At 36.5% G+C, this 17876-nt stretch overlaps 1 pseudogene; it reads right to left on the bottom strand.

The window, feature by feature from the left end:
• Positions 1–3384: 3384 nt before the first annotated feature.
• LOC101443051 (large ribosomal subunit protein eL30 pseudogene) lies at positions 3385–3714 on the bottom strand (annotated as a pseudogene).
• Positions 3715–17876: the final 14162 nt, after the last annotated feature.

Raw genomic sequence — 17876 nt, 5'->3', positions numbered from 1 at the left:
CTAACAGGAAGGTGAAGATGGTCAACCACCACACCAGAGAACAGAGAGTGCCTGCAACTCCAAGCAGGAGAATCACATCCATTAACCATCTGGGATCTAAGCCCCCTCTCAATATAGAGGAGGTGGAGTAGACATCAACAACCCAGGGTCCACAGGATGGAGGAATAAAATATGGATTAGAGTGGACTACTGGTATTCTACTATAGAACTATTGTGACTAGTAATGGAAGACACTGCAGCATTGATCTGGAGAAAGTGGCCATGGCAGTTGCTGAGGGCTGGGAGAGGGAAGAAGAGATGAGATGTGGGGGCATTTTTGGGACTTGGAGCTGTCCTAAATGATAATGCAGGGACAGATGCTGGACATTATATATTCTGCCATAACCCACTGAGTGTACTGGGGGAGACTGTAAACTTCAATGTCACTATAACTCATGAGGTGCAGCAGTACTCCAAAGTGTATTCACTAAATGCAATGAATGTGCCACAATTGTGAAAGAGGCTGTTGATGTGGGAGGATTGGAGGGGTGGGGGTGGGGTGTGGGGTATGTGGGAACCTCTTATGTTTTTTAATGAAACATTTTTTGTGACCTATGTATCTTTTAAAAAAAGACTATTTAACAAAAAATAGAAAAGAAAAGAAAAGCTTCTCTGATAAATTTCTATTTAAGAACTATCCCATTAAAAATCTACAGTGTCTCTTGAGACCCTTATTCTAGAATGGAAACTACATAAGGTCAGGTGCAGTTTTTTTTTTTTTTTTATTATAATGTATCTTCAGCACCAAGAAAATTTTCTGGCACTAAATAGTGTACAATAAGTATTGGTACAATGAATGAATATATAAATAGATCATTAACACAGAGAGAGCACAGATGTTCTAAACAATGCTATGCGAGACATGGCATCCTTGAAATCTTGAATCCATAGAAATGTAAAAAACAGAAGAGAGTTGCACTCAGTGAGTATGTAGTAAAGAATTTAACCTTGCCTAAAAAGAGATGTGTCTTTTGCCCTTAACTCCTGGGAGGTAATGTCTTAGCCTTTGGAATGTCCTGACTAATAATTGGGACCTTAGGGCCATGCCTGATAGTCTAAGAATTTTATTTATGGTAAGGACTTTGTGCCATATGGTATCAGCTTGATTTCTGGAAGGGCCGGAGAGTGAGGTCAACCATGTGGGTATTCAGCTGTGTTTCTGTAACAGAGCCCCAATAAATTCTGTAGCCCCAAGGCCTAGGTCATCTTCCCTGTTGGCAACACTCCATGCATGTTTTCACACATGATTTCTTAGAGTGGTTACCACAGCCCACGACTCCACTGTGAGAGGATAACTTGAAGCGCCATGTTTGGGTCCCTTATTTCTGCCCATGGTTCTCTTCCCTTGGCTGATTTTAATCTTTATCTTTTCACTGTAATGCATTATCACCATCAGATAAATAGCTATCAGTGATTCCTGTGGTCTTGTGGAATCCTGAACCTCCAACTGATATCAGAAGTGTGGGTGGTCTTGGGGACTCCCTCATTCTGTAGTTGGTGTCAGAGTTAGGGCAATCTTGTGGGCTGTTCATAACTCTTCAGTAAGTGTCCTTAATCTTCAAGTAAAGACATGTCTAAGTTTGGCCCTTCCAAGGGCTTAGTGAGAAGCATACTTTTAGTTTAAAAATATACTTAGGTTCAGTGTGCCTTACTTCAATGAGGCAAATATTTCCTTTTTAAAATATTTTTCACTTTTGACATTTCAGCAACTTTTTCAGTTCAACCACCTGAGTAGGCTAGTATAAACTGTGTAACTATAAAATATATTAGAATGCATTACCGAGAGGCTATACACTCTCCTTTGTGTGTGATCTTGTTTTTAGCCACAGTTATGAAGAATTATTTCTTTTCCTATTGTGAAATTGCCCATCATATTGATATGTATGACTTATCCACAGCACTGTCCTCAGTTCTCAGTTAATCTCATTTTATACACTCTCCTATTCAAAGCCATGATATTTTCTATCACTGGTTCTCAAGCTTCACATTTATCTAGCTCACTGACTGTCTCTGCATGAATATATCACAGAAATATTAAATGGAAAAAAAGTGTGATTTTTTCTCCAAAATCTTTTCCTGTTCCTGTATTTCTTAGCTAAGAACCTGAGTGGCCTCAGAACTCCTCCTCTCATGTAATCTACATAATGAAATTGTCACCAGGTTTTATAGATTATAGCTCTCTAATCGCTCTCAAAAAGAGAACTTTGCCCCTCAGAATGCCTATTGCCTATGGGTATAGCCTCCTTACCCCCTGCCTATTTAGGCTCACACTCCTCTGAACTATCCTCAATATCACAGACAAATTTACATCTGGGTATGATTCATGTCCTTCAATAATTCCCTGTATCTCCAGGATAACATCTGGCTAAAGAAGACAACAAACATTCATACCCCTCATTTTTAGACTCTGCATATTGCTAGCCCAGGTTCCTGCTGTAGTCCTATGCAAAATCTTTGAAACTGCTGTTCTGAATGACTAGCAGTTTGCCAAATACACCATGGTGTTTCTTTCACATGTTGTTCTCTTTACTTCAGATATCCTTGGCTACTGCCTCTGTTCAGTTAATTTCTAAATGTCCGCTAACACTCAGCATAAGCATTTTTTCTGTTAGGAATCCTTTTCTGAATTTCCGGTGTCATTTATGGCCCCTTCCTTGCTGCTCCCATGAAAACATGTGCAGATCTCTTTTATAGGTTCATCATGCTGTACTATCTTGCTGTGATATCATGTTTATTAATTTCCCTATGCTGTCTCATTTGCTTATCTTGCCAACTAGACTCCAAACTCCTAAAGGACAATATGGTGTCTTGACCATCTTTATGTTTCTACTGTATAGATCAGTAATGTCCATGAAGTATCCATGGAAAGAAGGAAGAACAAATAAATAAATGTACCAATAAATAAATGAAAGGAAATCTTGCTACCTAGACGCAAAGAAATTTTCAGCACCACATGAAGTAAGATGTGTCAAACACGGAAGTCACTTTGGGTAAACATCACATATTGTTACATATAGTAAGGATAGTAAGGACTTCCAAATGCACAGATATGGGGAACTAACTTTTCTCTTTTGGTTTTGTGGCCAAAAAGTAAGCACTAGCTAAGTTGCATAATGCAATTCTGGTGTGTGTGTATATATGGACTGGAGGAGGTTGCATAACAAATACAACACTCTGGGGATCTTTTCCAACTTTGTTGTTGCATTAAGTGCCACAAGCACTTAAGTTGTTTGTTGTTGTTAATTTAATGCTTACACACACATATATGAAGCTTTTTTTTTTTTCTTTTAAAACAAGTTCTGGCCAGTTTTCTTAAAGATTTTACATGATTCACTTTTCGCCATTCTATTCTGGCATGCTTCTAATATCAGAATCACCTGGATCAATTATAGCCAGTGTCCATACTCCATAGTTTTTTCTACATGCTGTGTCCAATTCAATATTATTGCCACTGTAGTGATGAACATCAGTTTTGGCCAACATAGCATAGTACTCTTGTTCAGATTTCCTCAAAGCTGGGAAGTTGTCAGTGAGGATCACTGGTTTCGCTTTGCCTTGCCTGATCATCTTCAAAGTCTGTTCGTATCCCATCACATAATTTCCACTTTTCATAACGTGTTGCAGCCTAGAGTTGCTTGACTCCAGTGACTTTTTAGTCTTCTTTGTGGCCACCATCTTCCTGCCTTAGATGTGGGATGGCCTCACACAAAAGCAGCTGCCAAGATGGCTGAGGAATGAGAAAGATATGATGCTTTTATACATATATATATATATATACACGCATGCATACATACATATACATGGTGTATATATGCTCACATATATATTCTTACACATATATGATGATATACATCATATTTCTTTGTATATAGACAAACATATATATACATATCAATATAATTACCAAATTATTACGATCTAAAAAATGTATTAAAGCCATGGGTTGAGAGATTGAATTATGAACAGTTAATGCAGCTGGAATTCTCTAACTGTACTTAAAATTAATGAATTATTAAATTTTTCCTAATAAGGGAGATTTGAAGAGCATAGATTTGACTTTAAGCAGGCATTTAGAGTTCCCTTTATTTCCTGCCATGTGCCCCATATGCTTTTTTCTGAGCATCATTTGTGTAAGTTTGGTTCTAATTAGGGCTTGTAAATGATTGTTTGACTGTACACTTATTACAACATAAGAAATAAGAAAAACTATTTAGCAGATTAGAATTTACTTCAGCAAGGCATCCAATGGTTGAATCACCCCAGTGTCCTTCACCTCAGAAACACTGCCTAGAAGACTGTTCCAAATATTTATTACTTGCAGAGTGAAAAAGTGCTTCCTTATGTCTATGCTGAATTTATTTTCATTTAACTTTTATTGAAGGCTCTTTGTGCAGTACAAGTTGAGTGAAAAAAGTAACCTAAATTATCCCTACTTATGATTCCATGCACTTTAATTAGATCCTACCCATGTGTGTCATTTCCATAGCGGAAAGGGTCTGCCCCACCAATCTTTGTAATGCATTCCTTTCCAGCTATTGTTATTAAGCTTTCATTTTCTTTGTGTCATTACTTTTTATTCTTTAGTTTTATTTTTTTTAATGACTTTGGGAATGTAAATATGCACCCTCAAAATCATTTACCACAGATTTTGTAGCATTTAACTAGAATGACACTTGTAGGATGGATACATCCTGACAAAGGAAATGACAGCAACATCTCCAACAGGTGATGTTAAAAAACACTTCCTCTCTGACTAGCATGTGATTAGGTACAATGGCATATAACAGCTTTTTGAAGATTTTTGACAGTAAGGACCACTTTTTTTATGTGCCCTGAATTATTACTGGCACTCCATAGGTGTTTAATAAATACTAATACTGCTAAGTTTAATAATAGGTGAAAAGGTAAAACTGATTTGAGGAAATCCTGTGGTGAATACATGTTGGAAGATATGATTCATTGTTTCCAAAGACAATCTTCTTTTATTTCAGCCATGATTTTAAAGATTTAAAATTTTATCTGCTTCATTTTAAAATAATATAAAGGCTATTCTGAGCCAACTTCTTCATTTAATGCAGAATAAAATTTCATTTTCAGATCAAACAGAAACAGGGGGACATAAACTAAAATCTTAGACCGATTCATGATGTGTAATGGTATAGGCAGAATTAAGGCCAGATGGGGCTGTAAAACTAGCCCTTAAATCTCAACATATAATTCCATATGTTTAAGCAGAATAATAAGAAATATCAATCAGGAAATAGGTAAGCATTGGAATTGTTCTGCTGTAATTTCTCACCACTATGTATTTTTTTGTACCCATCCTGCCAAACACACATAAATGCTTTGAAACTGATCGTCCTAACTTGACAGTAATGGAAAGGAAATGAATATGACCTGAGGTACTATAGGGAGAGGAGTGAGAGTGAAGATGTGAAGGGGCAGCTTTGATTCACTCAGATATTGAATATGGAAATTAGAACCATTTACTCCAAAATAGATCCCAGTTCCAACTTACTGAATTTAATGAAACTAAGAAATATTCATTATATCTTAGAAATTACTTGTTTTTAGAGATGGAAAGGAATTTACGATGTCAGATTTGTCTTCCTACATTCAGATGAAATTGGACTCTAGCACAATAAGCAGTTGGGTTGTTTAGACTGTTTTTGGCTGTGTCTATACAGGGAGCCAAATGGACATTTTCACAGAAAGAGGGTGTATACATTAGTCAAATAACAAGTCTAATTGTTTAATCCTACACAAACACCCCCACAATTATCTTATTGGGAAGGGCAACTTTCAGGTGAAGTCTATTTTTCAATGATCTCACCTATTAATATCTTGTATAAGTGGTATACTTTAGAACCAGAGACTACATACTTCTATTTACACATAACTTTCGAATAAAATCAGAACAAGGATTCAATTTCTTCTTCCTTATATTTGAAAAAAATCAAAGCTGAGGTGAAAGAATTTAAGGGAAACACATAGAAAAGAAATAGAAAGGAGAATAATATACTCATTTATTCATAAACTCACTCTACTCCAAAGAAATAAGAGCCTTTACAAAGTGAGACACATGGCATAAACACCCAAAATCTTTTAAGGGAATCTGGCAAAAACAAAAACAAACAAATGAAAATTTAAAAAAAACAAAAACTGAGGGTATCAAAATATTTGAGCCTAAATTTTTCACAATATTGGTTGCAACAAATATAGGACCAAGGTTGGGTCAAGTAGAACCAAGATTATAATTGAACTTTTCAATTTCTAAGATATTCTTGGATACTTCTATTTTGACTTGTAAGAGGTCAGATAGCCTACTGGAAAATCCCAAATAATGTCAAAGTGCATTACGGCAATTGATGTTAACATTAAGCAGGTTTGAAGGTTCTTGCCAGAAATGACACTACAGTTCAAGACCACACTGACTGAGTAGAACTAGGCATCTCTCTGGAAAGCTTTGCGTGTCAAAGATAAAATATTTTGACATGTTTGCATGCCTGAATTTTAAGTTCCATGTAGATCACAAAGTAGGAGGTTAGCCATGGCTACCAAAATTGTTCAGCCTACTCCCTTCTCAACCAAATCTGATACTACAGTGGCAATTTATGTTACCGCTTCTATTCCAACACAACCAATGTGATTAACTTATCAGTTAAAGAGAAAACTCTGACCTGGGAGGGAGTAGCAGGGCCATTTCTTTGATGTGTAACCCGAAGACCAAGTTCTCTCTTAAATTAATAAGTCAAAATTCTCAAATTTTAATCTTAAATTAGTCCTTTGTTTTATGATTTTGATTTTTCCCTAAATGAAACTGCCACTTGAAAACACAAAAATTAAGTTTTCAATATCCTTGTGTCCATTAGTTTATCAGAATGAGTCCTTGGTAAGAGAAGGGATGATAATCTTCTAGGAAGGATCAAGGAAAGTGGGCTTAAGAATGGGAAAGAGACAAAAATAGGGTAAAGAAGCATAGCTCTGATTTATAATTTTGACAAGAATAGAACTAGATATTAATCATAGATAGCTTAAGTTATCCAACACAAAAGAAATAGAAGAAAAGAAATATGGTAGAAAGACTTTAGACTGTGGTACTATAATATAGATATTTTTCCTTCTTTCTAAAGCATTTTACAGTGATTTTTCTGAAGGTAATGAAACAAAAGGAAAACACTTAACATTAAAAGAATGTTCAAAAGTGGAATCACCCACGTTTTTTACTATGCCTACAAAGCAATTTTCATTTTTGCATATTTCTCTGTAGTTATTTTTGTAGGAATAAGTTATTCAAAGTACTTGAAATAGGATTTTTGCACATTTTCACAAGTTTTCAGTTAAGATGATATAATAGCATCCGTATTTGCATTTCATCTTCATGTTTTAATTACTGTAAAATATCCTATTAGTTGAATCAACCATTCATTTATCTGACAGATATTCATTAAATACTTGCCACATTCAGGCACTGTTCTAGGAATTGTGTGTACAGCAGTGAACACAAATTCCCAAATTCTGTTTTCATGGCACTTAAATTCCAGTGGGGAAGGCAGACAATAAACCAATAAATATGGGATAAGATGATGAGTAGCGATTTGTGTTTTGAAAGAAAATTAAAACTCAGGAAAAGTGGATATAAAACCAGGAGGCTGCCTTAGATAAGCTGGTCAGGAAGATCAGGAGACATTTAGAGAGAGATGGGAAACATACGGGCATGATTTATTCAAATTTCCTGGGGGAAATCAGAGGGTAGAGAAAGTAAAAAGAATGCTGAGGTGAAGTCACACTTAAGATTTAGAGAAATATCAGGGAAGCCAGTCCAGGTGGAGGACGTTGATAAATCAGATGCCAGAGTCAGCCACATGCCAAAATGTGTAGGGCTGGAACTGGGAGACACGTATTTTTGTATTATTTTAGTATGTTGTAGCATTTGGAAGTTTGAGAGCATGTCTTAAATGTTGAGTGTTTTGCAGAGGCTTGGCCACAGAGACAGAGACCAGAGGGGAGGTTGGGGAGCACTTACGCAGCTATTATACCAATTTAGGTCACATAAAAAAGCAGAGAGATTCAAAAGTACAGGCAACAGGATTTGCTATTGGGTTAATTATAAGAGAAAGAGAGCTCAAAATGACTGCCTCCAGGTTTTGTGCTTAAATAACTGGTACCATCTACTATGTCAGAGTATATTTTTTAAAAACGTTTGAAAATGTAAATACATAACTCTAATATAAATATCAATGAGAAAACCAGAAGAAGGGTAAGCTCCTTCAAAGGAGAATTAGAAGGACAGATGTTATGTTGAACTGGAGAAAAAATACCAGAATAGGGTTGCTATGCTAGATACCAAGCCGGTTAATATCTTAAAGGGCTAGAAAACCATAGCCCTATGTATTTGCATCTTCATAAGACAAACATCTTCAAGTTAACATGTATTTTGACAGAATGTGATTTTTTAATGAACAATATATATGAGTCACCCAAAGATACCTCCTTGGGTGAGTCTATTCAACAGTACTCCAACATTACATTGAATGGAAAGGTGATCATCCTTTGCCTTATTGCCAAGTTATGTGTCTGTGTGTGAGTGTGCATCTGTGCATAAGATGGTTTACACTAGAATAGGAACGAGGTGTTGGGGAGGGTTAACCATCATTTAAATGTTCACTCATTGTTAAACATTCAGTTTATATATAATATTTTACTATTATAAGTAATAAGGTTTTACTGTCTTTTTTTGTATAGATGATATCCTTAAATAAATTCCCCAATGTGGAATTAATTGGTCGCTAAATAATTTTGACCATAAATATTTTTAAAATCTAGTCTAAACAATCAGGCTATTACAAATCCATGGCAGTTTTGTTAATGTTACAATAATCTTGTTATCTTGTTCTCCAGATTTCACCTGACTATAAAAACTATGACCAAGGTGGAAGGGAAAATGGACGTTAAATGTGTGGAACCAAAGTAAATGGGGGGTAAGAGAGGAGTTTCTTGAGAGTACACAAGGATGGATATAAAACATGTAATATTACACCATAACATATAGGAGATGACAGACTGATAATGTAAACCATAATGTAAAACATAGGATAACTAAAAATGTAAAGAACTGTGTATCCTAAAGTATGCACCATAATGTAAGCACAGATGTCACCTTGTTAGAAAGCTAATGTCTCAGACTCTGTACATCACTTTAAGTAAATATGATATGAATAGGGCGTAAGAGTATCACTGTGGAAGGGAAAAGGTTTTCTGGTGGATGTGTGGGAGTGCTGTATATTATATATATACATTGCTGTGGTCTAGGACTCCTGTGAAGAAAAGCTGAATAATTAGGGGGGGGGGGGGGGGGGAAGAAAAAAATAGGATGTGGAATTTTTTCAAGTCAACATTCTTTATCTAAGTTCTTTATCTAACTTTATCCAAGTTCTTTATCTATCCTTTAAACTCATCGCTATATGCCATTCCCTAGTAAGGGACCATGACATTATATTGGGCTTCAAATTTCGGGGAGTTCTGGATCACAGAGTGTTTCAACAATGGCAATGGAGGGATACTGGTATGGGATACCAATGACAGGTGATATATGACTGACAGGGAGCTGTACAGAACATATGTCCAGGGTGCATGGTAATGTTTGGATATACTCATAGTGGCAACAATTAAAAACCACAGCAGGGGGGGTACTGGGTTCCTGGCCAGTGGTGCTCTGTCGTGGTCCCTAGGGGAGCAGCGACAGTCTCCCAGGTACAGTGGTGGGGACCGGGAGGGAGTGAGGGTTCAATAGTGAGCCCCTGATGCTAATGACTATGCTTGTGAGCTGATAAACCCAAAATAAGAACAAGGCCTAGAGCAACTTTGTGCCTGGGAATTTCCTTCTGTCAGCCTTCATGTTACTCAAATGTGGCCAGTCTCGAAGCCAAACTCAGCATGTAAATGCAATGCCTTCCCCCCAGCGTGGGACATGACACCCGGGGATGAGCCTCCCTGGCAACGAGGGACCACTATCAACTACCAACTGATGATGCAACTGGAAAATGACCTTATACGGAAGGTTCAATGCGGATCAGCAGAATATCCATGTCTACATAAAATACCATGACTTTAAAATGCTGTTTGACCTAAAGTAAGGGGGAAATGGAAAGGAGAAATGAGTTTATATGGCTACGAGTTTCTAAAAAAGAGTCTGGAGGCTGGCAGAAGGTTTGCCCTCATGCACAACTGAGCAGAGTCAGAGAGACAGATAAAGCAGATACAACCCCCAGATATTGGTTCCTTTGAGGGCTAAAGAGACCCATGGGAGTTATGGTCATGGCCGATGGGGTTAACTACCAGGGCAGATGGCCCCTCTTTGGAAATGGTGTTTATGTGTGATGAATCTGGACTCAGATGGGATCTCCCTTCATAAGACTTTCATGCTAATGTGCTGGAGGTGCAGTTAATGTTGGGGTTTAAGATATATTTAGGGGATTTGAATCTCTGGACTGACAATGTGATAGCCAGATCCTGAGCCTCAAGAGACTCCAGCACCTACAATCTGATTTATTGGACTTACCACACTCAGCTAAGATGGAGTTGAAGAAGGACAACCACCACACCATGGAGCCTAGAGTGATTACAACTGAAAATGGGAGGATTGCATCCAGCATCCAGGTGGAATCTGAGCCTCCTCTTGACATAGAGGTGCAATGGACACAACCAATCCAATGTCCACATAGAAGAGGTGGCATTGGATTGGGAAAAGTGGACATAATGGACAAAGGGTATGGGGAAAGGCAGGAAGAGATGAGAGGTGGAGGCGTCTTCGGGACATGGAGCTGCCCTGGATGGTGCTTCAGAGGTAATCACCGGACATTGTAAATCCTCACAGGGCCCACTTGATGGAATAGAGGAGAGTATGGGCCATGATGTGAACCAATGTATATGAGGTGCAGAGGTGCCCAAAGATGTACTTACCAAATCCAATGGATGTGTCATGATGATGGGAACGAGTGTTGTTGGGGGGGGGGGAGAGGGGGGGTGGGGGGGTGGGGTTGAATGGGACCTCACATATATATTTTTAATGTAATATTATTACAAAGTCAATAAAAAATAAAAAAAAAATAAAAAAAAAAAATAAAAAAAAACTATGGACCTGGTTGCTGTGGGGGCAGGATCACTGGGTTTGTAAAAGTACTTCTAATTGAAAGCTTTACTTAGCACTTTCAAGTCATTGCGTTACCCAGAGCTGAAAAGCAGTTTTAAAAAATGTATTATTATCATTAAATGTGCCCTGCCTTAATCACTCTGAGGAGTCAAAGAAATTATAAGACATAGTTGCTGCCTTTGAAGAAATTATAATTTGCTTTATCTTTAGAAGAGCTGTGAATATAATTTAGCAGGGCAGGATAGAAGTGTATTGTAGGATAGGAGAAAGAACATGGACTTCGAAGACAATTTTACCATGTACTAGTTGTGTTTCTCAGTTTCTTTGATCCTCAGTTTTATTATCTATAAAATGGAAATAATTTTACTCAGGTTGTAAGGATATTGTGAAGGTTAAATATATGTGCACTGCATAGCTATCCCTCCCTTCCCATTTCATTTTTTTCTCTCTACAATATTTCATCTCTTCATGCTAAATAATATTTATAATGTGATTATATCAGATAATGCTTGAAATATAAGCAAACAAATAACACAATCATTGTTGTTTTTATTTACTCGAGCTTGCTATGCTGAATCATAGCTCTTGGCTTTTATACTTGTTTCTTCTTGTGACTAGATTTCCTTCCACTCTCCCCACCTTCATCTTGTGAAAACCTCCCTTTTTTCAAGGCTCAGTTCAGTTGTTTTATCCTCCATGGATCTACAGAGGTGAGGCTATCCCATTGCCCTCCAGTTCCTTTGCTGTCCCAGCACCTGTGCACACTTGGCTTTTTAGAAGAATCTCAATCAATGTGTCATATGACTGATGAAAAGCAGTCTTAAAAAGTTCATACAATTACCTGTTTATTCAGTTAATTTTATAGAATCATCATTAGGCTAAATTCTGGCACCCAGAAAATGTGTCTATAACTTCAGGCTTTTATCCTCGTAAATTTGAAGAAATACTTACATAAAGGCCCTAGAATCAGAATATCACTGAATGCAATTCCTGTGCCCTGAAGTAATAGAGGAAACCACATGCAGCAAATTATGGACTTTCTATCTTCTCCTTTCCTCTCTTTCCTTCATGATCAAAGTACTATAAACTGGTTTTACATTAAAGGCAGCATAATTTTATGATAGATATCTTATACTTAGAGCTAAAATCACATAGCAGAATATAAAGTGACCCAGACTCCATAGTTCCAGAAGAACACTAACAAATAAGCATAAAGAATTAGAAAATGACGTCATAAAGGCCAGCGTGTAGGAGACTACGTAATAGTATTATTGAGTAATCTAATTCAATTCATGCTCTTCAAAATAGTGATTGAGAGTTGGACCCACCATGGACAACATTCACTGCTTCTTGAGCAGTTTTCTAAGTATAATCTTAATGTCATGTTCAACAGTCAACAACAAGACAGGACCACCCACAACAAAGCCCTGGATTGTAGCCAGTCCACCAATTTTGCAGTAATACTGTCAACAACTCAACTGTGCAACTCTGCTGGAGTGCACATGTAACTAGGGCCCAAAGAGCAAACAGGTGTGCCTGTGAACTGGGAAAAACAAAGACCAAATCAAGGCTTAAAAGACACACCAAACGACCTTTGAGTAGCCTTATTTTGGATAGCTAAGGAACAATAGTTATTGTCCAAAGAAAGAGACATTTAAAAAACCAGAGATATGTTGTTTTGTGGGTTTTTTTTTTAATCAAAGCAACCTGTAAGCAAAAGGGTAAAAACATAAAAGCTATAATCTTATTCCAAAAAGCAGAAAATACCATCATTTTCATAAAGGAAGGATGACTTTCTGTACTATTAATTACTCAGCGTTACCTATCTGTAAAATGCGTATTAAACAGAAGAGGCTGATCTAAAATGGCATCGAGTAGTCCAAGCAGAGCACAGCTCTCTTGCAAAATAGGGGAGAAGGTGAAGAAGTCATCTGAGGGAGCTATATTGGGAACCTGCAGACCTGGAGAATGCCTCATGCATCATCCAGGAGGGACTAGGGTCAGAGAGATGGAAGGCCAAAGGGAAAACCGTGGGTTGGAACTCCTGTGACTGGGAATGGATTGAAATCCCCAATTAAAATCCATAGATTGATAGAATGGATAACAACAAAACAAAACATGAGCTATCTATTTTTTGTCTTCAAGAGACTGACTTTAGATGCAAGGACACAATCGGGCTGAAAGTGAAAGTTTGGAAAAAGATGTTCCATGCAAGTAGCAATTAAAAAATGAGCTGGAGTAGCCATACTAATATCAGATAAAATAGATTTTAAATGCCAAACCATTGTATGGGATGAAGAAGATTACTATATATTAATAAAAGGGCCAATTCACCAAGAAGAAATAACAACAAATATTTATATACCTAATATAGGTACCCCAAATTCACTTGACACACACTGGCAAAACTGAAGGGAGAAATAGATGTCTCTACAATAATAGCTGGAGATTTCAGGATAAGGGTACCTGATTAGCCACAAATATCTTAGAAAGAAGAACGAAATTGGAGGACTCTCATATCCAGACTTTAAAGGATATTATCTAGCTACAGTGGTAAAACAGCATGGTACCAGGTAAAGATAGATTGACCAAGGGAATCAAATCGAGAGTTTGGAAAATAGACCCTCACACCTATGGTCAAGTGTCTTTTGTCAAGGCTGTCAAACCCACTCAGCTGGGTCAGAGCACCTATTCAACAAATGGTGCTTGGAAAACTGGATATACAGTTTTATATACAGATATAAAAGAAAGAAAAAGGACCCCTATCTCAAACCTTATGCAAAAATTAATTCAAAATGGATCAAAGATGTAAATTAAAAATTTAGAATCATAAAACTTCTAGAAGAAAATGTAGAGAAATATCTTCAAGATCTTGTAGTAGGTGGTGGTCTCTTGAACCTCACACCCAAGCATAAGTAACAAAATAAAAAATAAATAAATGGGGCTGCTTCAAAATTAAATACATTTGTATTTCAAATGATTTTGGTAAGAAGGTGAAGAGACAGTCAACTTAATAGGAAAAAACTGTTGAAAACCACATATCTGAAAAAAGATTGATCTCCATGTTATATAAAGAGATCACACAGCTTAATGACAAAACAACAAGCAATCCAATTTAAAAATGGGCAAAAGAATAGCCATTTTTTTCTGAAGTGAAAATACAAATGGCCCAAACATCACTAGTTATTAGAGAAATGCAGATCAAAACTACAATGACATACCATCTCACACCATACAGAACGGCCATCCGTAAGAAAGCAGAAAACTACAAGTGCTGAAGAGGATGTGGAGAAATAAGAGCACTCCTTCACAGTTGTTGGGAGTGTAAAGTGGTGCAGCTCTATGGAAGGTGATTTGGCAGTATCTCAGGAAACTAAATATAGAACCGCCATATGATTTGCTGCTAGGAATATATTCAGAATAACTGAAAGCAAGCATGTGAAAAGATATTTTCACATCAATGTTCATGCATCATTATTCACAATTGCTAAAAGATGGAAACAACCTAAGTATTCCTCAACCAATGAATGGATAAACAAGATGTGGCATATTCATATGATGGAATACTATTCAGCTGTAAGAAGAAGCACTTGACAACATAGAATAACCTTGAGGATATTATGTTATTGAAATAACCCTGACACAAAAGGACAGATATTATATAGTCTCACTGATATGAACTAAGTATGACGAGTAGACTTATAGTATTGGACTATGAAGTGTAGGTTGGTAGGAGAAGAAATGTGGGTTGAGAAGGGGGAGATGATGCTGGATGTATGTAGAATGATTAATAAAGTCAAATGTAAATATGCAGTATTGGAAGACCTTGATGCTAACACTTTATAATGAATGTAACAAACACTATTGATTTATGGATTTGGTTGTTGCTGAAATGAGTAGTCTGTGTAGGTTAATGTTAGTTGGAGAATAATATATGGAATGTATAACAATGATTTTGGTGGTAGATAAGGATAGTGGTTAATCATATAGATACAGGAATGATCTTCTACTATAAGGTATTAAGAATGTGGTGATACATGGGAAAATATGAATAATGTAATTTATAGACTATAGTTAAAAACTGTAATACTTTTGAAGCAAAAATAAAGAAGTTACTATATTAATACTAAAGGTGAAAAAAGATATGGGGTTCAGTTTTGTGCGATACAAATACATTAAACATTTTTTCTTCTTCATTTTTTTTTCATTAATAAGGAGACCTTGACTATGTCATTTAACGAATTTGAATTCATCTGCATATAACACTGGAGAAACAATTTAGTTAGTTGTTGGAATAGATGAGATAAAAGTGCCTGGACAGAACTTTAATTCTTCCATAACTTGTTCCAGTTGCCTTTATCTGTTATTTTATTTTTTGAAATTAAAATAAGTTTGAATTAAAAAAAAAAGAAAAAAAAAAAGAAATTTGGGTAGCACACATGTCCTGACAAGCTTAGATTGTTCTGGTGCTGTTCTTGTGCTCTCACTAGAATGTCCAGGAGTATAAATGGTTTCTGGATTTCCTAGAGAAGATTTTCTAAGGCCACATCATGGCCACATGTCTAGAATCATAATCTGAGTCCACAAATGTATAGATCTGGGTAGCCAAAGTCTTAAGATTATGAGTTTCCAGAAGACACTGGTAATAGGCATATAAGCAACAAATATGGTACTGCAATTACTGAAAATATTAGCATGGGGAAAATGCATACGGCAGCAAACCGGAAAATCAGATTCCAGAGCACAGGTGAGGAGAATTAAAAGGAACAAGTTGAAATATTAAAATGCAGAACTCTCAGAATCAAAGAACTTGTAAGTAGAATGGGTTTTGGATATGTCCTGAGTAGAATTATATAGTGCATAATTAGAGAAAGGGCAAATGAACATTGAAATAAACAGAAAATATGCTCCCAGTTTCATGGAGAGGGGAGGAAGAGGCCCGGTGGGCAACCCAGGGCAAATGCTACATTTCATGAATTTCAGCTGGTGATATAAACCAGTAAGATCTCTGATTAGAAAGGATCATAGGACATATCCTTAGAATGGATCAAATTAAAACAACTGTAAAAATATTTTTCGTGATTGCACTGCTGGATGAATGCAGAAAAGGATGTACCACCTACTAATCCTAAGAATCAGAATTTGACCCCAATATCTGCTTTTATTTGATGACTGTCTGTTAGTCATTAAACATTATTGCCTACACCTACAGCCCTAGCAATGATTACAAGTAGCTGATGGACTTTACTATTGTCTGTGGGGCTGGAAGGACCATACAAAACTGTCTCATCTATTATCAGGTCTGTTATAGGATTTTTCTCACCCCAAGTTCCTTTGGGTCAAGGTCATCAACTAGAAGGGGCTAGGATTGAAGAAAGAAAGAAGCAATGAGACTGTTGGCCTGAGAACATTGAAAGGAAAGACTAAGAATGCAAAGAGGAACATGGTCACTAGATGGTAAATTCATTGTCATTTGTAGTCTTTTGAATGACAGAGAATCTGAGCTACTTTATGTCACTGTCACCATCACTCCTAAAGTGTTATAGTTACAGGGAAAGCATGTGGTTAATACTGAAGCTAGTACTTTCCCACTTAGGTAGTGAATGTCACTAACTCACTCCAGTCTTACCTGCATTTGGTTATATCAGGAGCTGTCTAAAAGGTGTACAAAAAAATTTTTTTAATTAAAAATGAAAAAAAGTTTAAAAATGAGGAGCACAAAATGCAGTTTTTAAAAAGGCATCTGTGGAGGCAAAGCCCATCAGAAAAGCATTGGAGCATGAACAAAGGCTCAGATTAATGCATCTACTAAATAATTTATTTGAAGAATGGAAGAGAAAGATTAATAGGTGAACTTGAATAAAATAAGACTATTTAAGCACGCCAGGACACACACACACACACACACACGTGCACAAAAGGTTATCCCTGTGATGGGAACAAAGTACATTACTTTTTTAATGTGAAACCATTCCATTTAGATGCACTCATATTATAGGCATATTGTTTAAATTCTACAGAAATAGAAGGTACTCACTCCTGAAGGTATGGGAGGAAGGAGTTCTGGTTTTGATTAATCATCTATCCCCAGGCAACTGCTATTGATCCTGGCTTGGCTGAGCTCATGATGTTTTTATGATAGTCAGGGATTTATTTCTGCTGAAAATGTTCCAAAACATTTATGCTTTTCAGAAATTTCTGGGAGGAATCTCATGTCCTAGATGGGAGGGTATACATTTAAGATGGAGGTTTTTTAGTGGGAAAGTTTTTTAAATGTTAATGAATAAAAAGCACTTACAGAGGATACGGCTTTATTTAAAGCAAGGAAGTGTTTTTGAAAACTGCAGGTTAAAGAAAATATATGAAACACCAAAGCCAAAGGCTTTCTTTAACCCCTTCTTCTCTGATTTAGAATCTATTAGAAGCTATGGATGTGTCTCACTTATTTTCTTTTCTAATTTCTATTTATGAAATTAATAAATATTTTAAGTTAATACATTCACTTCAGTGAGATAGATCGTTTACCTTTAGTTCCCAAATACCATGTTCTTCTATAATTTGTGGCAGAAAAATATATTTTATAAAGTAGTTTATTAACAAGTCAAATTCAATGGCTCATCCTAAGGAGCTCTATTTGCGTGATATTAATAATTGGTTTTAACCACAAAGCCAAGTTAATGATTGT

The sequence above is a fragment of the Dasypus novemcinctus genome, chromosome 13 (genome assembly GCF_030445035.2).
Source record: "Dasypus novemcinctus isolate mDasNov1 chromosome 13, mDasNov1.1.hap2, whole genome shotgun sequence".
NCBI lineage: Eukaryota > Metazoa > Chordata > Mammalia > Cingulata > Dasypodidae > Dasypus > Dasypus novemcinctus.
This window is presented reverse-complemented; position numbering and strand designations above follow the sequence as displayed.